General features: G+C 45.9%; 1 pseudogene; it reads right to left on the bottom strand.

Moving 5' to 3' along the window:
- Positions 1 to 6,752: 6,752 nt before the first annotated feature.
- Positions 6,753 to 7,395, bottom strand: LOC142443604 (cytochrome c oxidase subunit 4 isoform 1, mitochondrial-like; annotated as a pseudogene).
- Between the last annotated feature and the right edge of the window lie 281 nt (positions 7,396 to 7,676).

Genomic DNA, 7,676 nt, shown 5'->3' with positions numbered 1-7,676 from the left:
GCTGGGCACCATCAGCCTTCTTCACCACACTTAATTATGCATACATCTCATCACAATCCATACAATCATCATTTTCAAAGCATTTTCTTTCTACTTGAGCCCTTGATATCAACTCCTCATTTCCCCCTCCCTCCCCCACCCTCCTTCATGAACCCTTGATAAGTTATAGATTATTATGTTCATATCTTGTATCATCCTCTGTTGCCCTTTACCCACACTTTTCTGTTGTTCCACTCCACACCCACCACCCCTGATTCACATAGGGTATGATTTTATTTTGGGTCTTAGATGCCTGATACTTGATTCTCAATGACATCTTATGATCACACAGGCTGGTGTGCTTCATCCATGTGGACTTTGTTGCTTCTCAGCTAGATGGCCACTTGTTTATCTTCAAGCCTTTAAGACCCCAGATGCTACATATTTTGATAGCTGGGCACCATCAGCTTTCTTCACCACATTTGCTTATGCCCATTTTGTCTTCAGCAATCGTGTCAGGAAGGTGAGCATCACAGAATGCCAGATTATTAGAATGAAGTGTTCTTGTGTTGAGGGAGTACTTGAGTCACAATGTCTAGCTGCAACCCTAATTCTTAACATATAGATATAAGTTTGTCACCAGATTTGTTTCTCTAGTCAACCCAGCCTAATACACAGTTCGCCCCTGTGCTATAGAGTCACAAAGAATCAGCATGGACTATGTCAGTGAGTTTAGTTTGTTTTTTTGAACTTTAGTGGAAGGAGCCCTAGAGGTACAGTGTTTACCAATTGGGCTGATAACTGCAAGGTCAATAGTTAGAGACCACCAGCCCCTCCTTTGAAGAAAGATGAGGCTTTCTTTTACTATAAAGAGTGGCAGTCTTGGAAACTCACAAGGGTCATTCTGCCCTATCCTAGAGGGACATTATTGAGTTGGCATTGACTAGATGTCAGTGAGTGTGAACTTTAGTAATTGGGGCATTAATTGGAATAGTAGTTACATTGACTGGATTTCCTTGTATGAGTGTAGATAGAATCCTATCACAGACAGTATTATACTTCAAGACAGATCTTGAACTGTCCTTTTTAAGATGAATGCAACACCATTCTCGTGCAGCTGTCATTCTTGTAATAGTAAACCATGACTGCCTGCTTCAGAATGGCCAATAGCAGGCCATGTTAGCTTACCAATCTTTATGCATTGCATTTCATTTCTGATGACATCCAATTTTCCTAGATTCATACTTTTCACATTCTAAGTTCCCATTATCAATAGATATTTCACCCGTTTCTTCTTGAGTCATGCCCCTTCAGCAAATGGAGGTCCTAAAGCGGTGGCTCTCAACCTTCCTCAGGCCACAACCCTTTCATACAGTTACTCATGTTTTTGTGACCCCCCCAACCATAAAATTATTTTTGTTGCTACTTCATAACTATAATTTTGCTACTGTTATAAATCCAGCGACCCCGGTGAAAGGGTCATTCACCCCCCAAAGGGGTCATGACCCACAGGTTGAGAACCACTGTCCTAAAGGCTTTACTCCCGCAAGCTTTAGTCCATCAATATCATTATGGTCAACTCTACTTTGAGAACCTTCTGACCTTAAGGGCTATTTTGAAAGCCTTCTGACCTTAAGGGCTCATCTTCTGGCGCCATGTCTGACAATGATCTGCTGCTAGTCATGAGGTTTTCACTACCTGACCATGTCACCTGTTATCCATCAGGTTGCCTGTGGCTAATTCCGCTGAAGCAGTAGCTTATTCTTTCTGCGTAGTGTCTGGAAGCTCGGCTGAAACCTGCTCACTTTGAACGCCCCTGCTGGTATTTACAACACCAGCGTCACAGCCACACACAAGCCACCGCAGTATGACAAGCTGACAAATAACTACATCTACTCTAGTGACTTAAAAGCTCTTTGTGGCCAAAGATTGCTCTTACATTCTCTTTTTATTATTACTAAATAAATGTTTATCTCCTCTCATAATTTAGGAACTACGCCCTCAGGGTAGATGCACTAAATGTTTGTTGAAGACATTATTACTAGCTGTTTACATCATGCAGAACCTTGGTGGCACCGTGGGCCAAGTATGGGGCTGTTAAACGTGTCTTTGGTAGTTCAAACCCACCAGTTGCTCCTAGGGAGAAAGACGAGGCTAGCCGCTCCCAGAAATTGACTCCATGTCAAGAGGTTTTTGTTTTGGTTTTATATACTTTAACCTTAGACTAAATGGGATGTGAATTGTTTACAAGTGCAGGTATCGGGAAGAGAAAGAAAGCAGCTAGGTATCTCAGAGATGAAAAAGGCCTAGGTGGTAAATGTAGACAACTGGCCAGGCAGGCCCCAGATAAACTTCACTCATTTCCCATTTGCCCAGCCCCGAAAAGTACGTATGAAGCTTACTCTCGACCTCAGAGTCAGGAAATGGCCCAACTCCAGCTTAACTGTGGTGAACACAAAATGATGAAGGCTCTTCAGATTCCCCCTTAACTGTCTAAGAAGCATAAATGTAAAAATAAAAGCAAAATAAGAGATTATCCCCCAACGAGCTCTCTTTAAAGCCTCCTGGGGCTCCTAGTTATTCTTCAAGTTCCGAGGCAAATGTCCCCCAAGCATTAGACTGCCTCCAGTAAATCCATGTCTGCCTCATTTCAAAATAGATGGATCAGCTGTTTACAGGAGGGAGCTCTAGTGCCGAAGCGGCTACCAACCGCAAGGGCACCAATTTGAAATTGGTACCCCTGGGGAGAGACGGGGCTTTTACTCCCACGAATAGTTAGTCTTAGAAACTCACAGGGGCAGCTCTACCCTGTCCTACAGGGTCACTCCATGTCCGCATGGACCCAATGGCAGAGAGATGAGCCAGGCGCCATGGTGGGCTGTACATCGGGCTTCTAACTGCAGTGTTGGCAGATGGAGCCTACCAGCTTCTCCTGGCAAGAAGGATAAGGTTCTCTGGTCCTGTACAGATTTATAGTTTCGGAAACCCAATGGGGCAGTCCTACCCTGTCCCCCACCCTATCCTACAGGGTCATTATAAGACATAATCAACTGAATGGCAGTGAACCTCAGTTTATCTATAGGAAATTGGAAGGGGTTGTATATGAGTTGATTCTGACTCACAGTGATCCCCCCAGTGGAACTACTCCACAGGGTCTTCTGTGGCATTGCTGGGTGGGTTCCGCCGCCAACCTTCAGGTTAATAGCATAGAGCAGTGGTCAGCAAACTTTTGCATGTTTTAATACTGCACCACAAGGGCTGCTTCCAAAAACCCAAACTCTCTGCCAACCCATAATGAGCCTATAGGATAGGGGTACAGCTGCTTCTGTGAGTATCCAAACTGCAACTCTTAATGGGAGTAGACAGCCCCAGAGTGGCTGGTGGTTTGGAACTTTTTACCTTTTAGATCACAGCCCAGTGTGTACCCACTCCTAGGAGCCAAAAATTGACTGGATGGCCCCTAAGAACAACCTCACATTCTAAATGGGAGAGGTGGAGCAAGGAAAACCACAGACAAGTCAGCCCCTGTCTCGCAGTGCTTACACCCTTCCAAAAGGACATTGAGTAAATCATTGGAATCTGATTAACATAAGCTCTCTTGTGCTCCCAGAATATGCCTAAATCACCCTAAAAAGCAGTGATGAAAGCACGAAACACTGCATGGTACAGAGACCTGGAAACCATTATGCTGTGTGACAGACACTCTATGAACCCACTATTATAAGGAAAAACAATAAGTAAGCCAATCACAGAGACCAGCTCCCAAATAAACAGGTACACAAAGTGTCTACCATTCATGAACCAAACAGCACCGCCCCCCCCCCCCACTCCTTACATGCACACCATAAGAATTACCTTGAAAGAGGAGACCTCACATCAGCTGGGGTCACTCCTTCGAGAAGGGGGAAAGGGAGAAGACCATCCATGTGATGCCATAGCAACAGTTGAGACAAGGTGCAGACACACAGCAGGAATGAGAGGGGAACCTTACTGGAAAGTCAAGTCGTTACCAGGGGAGCGGAGCATCTCGCTTTCAGAGGAGGCATTTAGACTTCGGTTGGTGGGTACATGGGGAGTCCAAGCTCACACTGGGGAGGGATGCGCAATAATCATTACAGAGACCCCAAGGGGAGAATAAGCCGGGCACTATGTTCCTGGTTAGACACTCCTGAATTGTTTCTCCCCAACCCTCGGTGAGCCATGCCATAGGTCATGTACTAGAATGACATTAGACTCTGGTCTATCCAGGATCATGGCATCCCCACAGGCCACACCAGAAGGACTCAATGTGGAAACCCCACAGACTGAACTGGGATCTGCCTCAAAATTACCTGTATCCCTGGAACCTAAGACTGAAATTCTCTGGTGAGAGAACCAAATGACAGTCACCCTAAGACTGTGGGATTGGCAGTCGTTAGACAAGGACTAGGATCCCTGGTTTAGCCAGTGTCCGATGAAAGGTGACCTTAAACCACTATTTAATGGCCTCCTTGCTTTATTATAACATGTATTAATCTGATAGGCAAAGATCTCCCCTTGTAAAAGATGTTACTGGAAATTTTCCCCTAGCCTCAACCCTCATGGTGAATGTAAACAGAGCTCAATCATTTAATAATTCAGTTTGTTCACTTATGATTATATATATAAATATATATGGGTTTTATATATATCTTATATGTTATATATATGCTTTATAGTGAGAAGGAATATAACAGCTAATTAATCAACACAGCAGTAAATAGAGGGCTCAGTCTAACTCATTTTTGTGGAACAGCTAATACACTGGAAATCCTTCGACTCATGTGGGCTGCTGGGTTCAAGGTCAAGGTAGCAGAGATCTGAGTCTTCCCTCAGGCAAGACAGGCAGAATCTGCCCAAAGACAGCAGACAGCAGGGTGGGTCAGCAAGTCAGTAGCATGGGAGCTCAGAGAAGCAGGCCCCGATAGGATCTAGAACTCAAATGATGCAGCGACATGATCCACCAGCCTCGAGCTCAAGCGATATATGCACCACCAGCAGGGTGGTGAAGCAGGTCTCCAAGGAGCCTCAAGCTCTAGCACAGTGGTTCTCAACCTCTGGGTCATGACCCTTTTGGAGGTTGAACGACCCTTTCACAGGAGTCGCCTAAGACCCTTGGAAAACATATATTTCCAATGGTCTTAGGAACCAAGACATCGATCCTCTATCTGTCTCCAGGCAGGTCTGCCCACATGCAGATATACCCAAATACAAGTAACCGGTGGAAGACTGTTACACATGCTACACCATGCTTCAAGACCAAATTTCATTTTTTTGTAATTAGAAATAAATATTTCACAATATATAATTACATATTGTTTTGTGATTAATCACTATGCTTTAATTATGTTCAATTTGTAGCAAAGAAAATACATCCTACATTATGATTCCTAACAGTAGCAAAATTACAGTAATGAAGTAGCAAAAAAATAATTTTATGGTTGGGGGTCACCATAACATGAAGAACTGTATTAAAGGGTCAAAACATTAGGAAGGTTGAGAACCACCATCCTAGCAACACAATTCACAGGTTGGCTTGGCCCACAGGTAGTGTAGTGCACAGGTTGAGCCAGAAAACTAATTAAAACAGCAGCACACTGTTCTGAACACCAGGTAGCAAGAGGGGTGGGGAGTGGGGGGACTTGTAGAGCCATTTATCTCATTGCCCTCCAATCAAGCTGCAACTTAATTTACCTCCGCCCACATGTTCCTATTGGCCGACTTGGCATAATAAATCTAACTATCACACTTGCATAACCTCTTTCTCTCAGTAATATTTCAAATCCTATGCCTTCGGATAAATGATTGATGCTATAGAATAGAATTTCCTTCTGCCCAATGTTATTTGTTATAAAATGATAATGAGACTGCTAAAGTAAACCAGTGTCATATATAATTTGTGGACAAGTGAACAGATTATGGGCTCCCAGTTAATTCTAGCCCTGATCCAAGAACAGTTAGTTCTTTGATATGGCCCTGCTGGATACTTGCTCTCATGAGAAGGTCACTGACGATATGGGTGCTACGGCAAAGTGTGGTCAAATAACCAGATGGTGCCTGGCTATCAAACAGAATAGCATCTGGGGTCTGTAAGACTTGTATTCAAACAGGTAGCCATCTAAGTGAGGTGTCAACTAATTCCACATAGAAGAAGCACGCCAGCCTGTGTGACCCAAAGATAACAAAGAACAAACTCCAAATACAATGGAGTGAAAGGTCTCAGCGCTCAGGTTTTGGGCACCCAAGTTTGAGAAGGCCATGGAGGACAGTGGAAGCTCAACATTCATCTGCAGGTGAGTACCTATGTGAATTAAACCTGTGGCAGGTCCCCTCTGGCCACGGTCAAGGAATGGAAATAGCCCTAGTCACACAGAGATCATTGTAAACTCCACGGTGGTGGATGGAACTATGGTATAATAGGGGACCCAGTCATCGACCCATTCTGGGCTCGTTCTAGGTTTAAAAGTTTCTCAGCAGAAGTATTCTCTCTGGCTACTTGTAATATTGCAGGTGGGTTTTTTCTTCTTTTCTTTCCTTGTGTGAGTGTGTCCTTTTTTTTTTTTTCCATCGTTGGTGTGCTTCCCAGCATATAAAGCACCGAGGGGGCAGGTATGTAAGAGACCAGAATTGATGTAAGGACTGGTCTGAGCTGTGGTGCAGGGTGGGTGGGCAGGTGGGGAAACTGGGGGGCACACGGTGAACACCGGAGGAGGGAAGACGCACAGGGACTGACGATGGTGATGAAAGTCCAACTCTTTTTTTTTTTCACGTACACAAGTCGTTTATTAGCATTGTCTCAGTTACACAGCACGGCTGCGTGGAAGCGGCTGGCGGAGGGGAGCCCCTTACTTCTTCCACTCGTTCTTGTCGTAGTCCCACTTGGCAGAGAAGCCCTGGATGGGGCTGACCTTCATGTCCAGCATCCTCTTGGTCTGCTTGGCCACCCACTCCTCCTCAAAGGTGTGCGGGGTGGGACCGTACATGTAGTTCCTCTCCCACATGACAATGAGTGCGGTGAAGCCGATGAAGAACATGGCCATGCCCACCACCGTCTTCCACTCGTTGGTGCCTCTGTTCATCTCCGCGTAGCTCTCCTGGAACTTGATGCGGTATAATTCAACCTTCTCGTCCACAGAGAGCGTGTTCCAGGCGGCCTTCTCCTTCTCCTTCAGGGCCTTCTGCTGGGCAGAGAGGCTCCGGACATGGGCCACATCGGGCAAGGGGTAGTCTCGCCGGACCACGTAGGATGGGCGAGTGTAGTCTTCCGACTTCCGACTTCACGACGGTCCCGTGGGCTCGCACGCATGCCGAGGTAGAAAGGGCTCTCTTGCTGATTAGGCTAATCACCCTGGTGGCCAACATCCTGCTGCCCTTGCCGCCGCGACCGCCCGTACGCCCCGGCTGCCCACCACCGGAAGCGAAAGTACAACTCTTTTAAATACGCCTGAACTGTGGATGCGTATGATACGGATTTTACCGCGAGAAAACTAGTGAGGGGGGAAAAGGACATGCCTAAGTCAGCACCCACCACTTCCAATTCTTCTGATTCGAAATCTCTTCTACAAGCCGTTCTCCCAGGTTTCTGAGCTCCGCGGACGGGACTGAGAGCAGTGCGCTCCAGGTCTCGGCATTCCTGGCCTCTTCCACGTCAGTTTGGAGTTTGGTGGGCCCTTAGGGGG

The sequence above is a fragment of the Tenrec ecaudatus genome, chromosome 3, assembly GCF_050624435.1.
Source record: "Tenrec ecaudatus isolate mTenEca1 chromosome 3, mTenEca1.hap1, whole genome shotgun sequence".
Lineage (NCBI taxonomy): Eukaryota > Metazoa > Chordata > Mammalia > Afrosoricida > Tenrecidae > Tenrec > Tenrec ecaudatus.
Note: the sequence above shows the minus strand (reverse complement) of the source record. Positions and strands in the feature narration are given on the sequence as shown.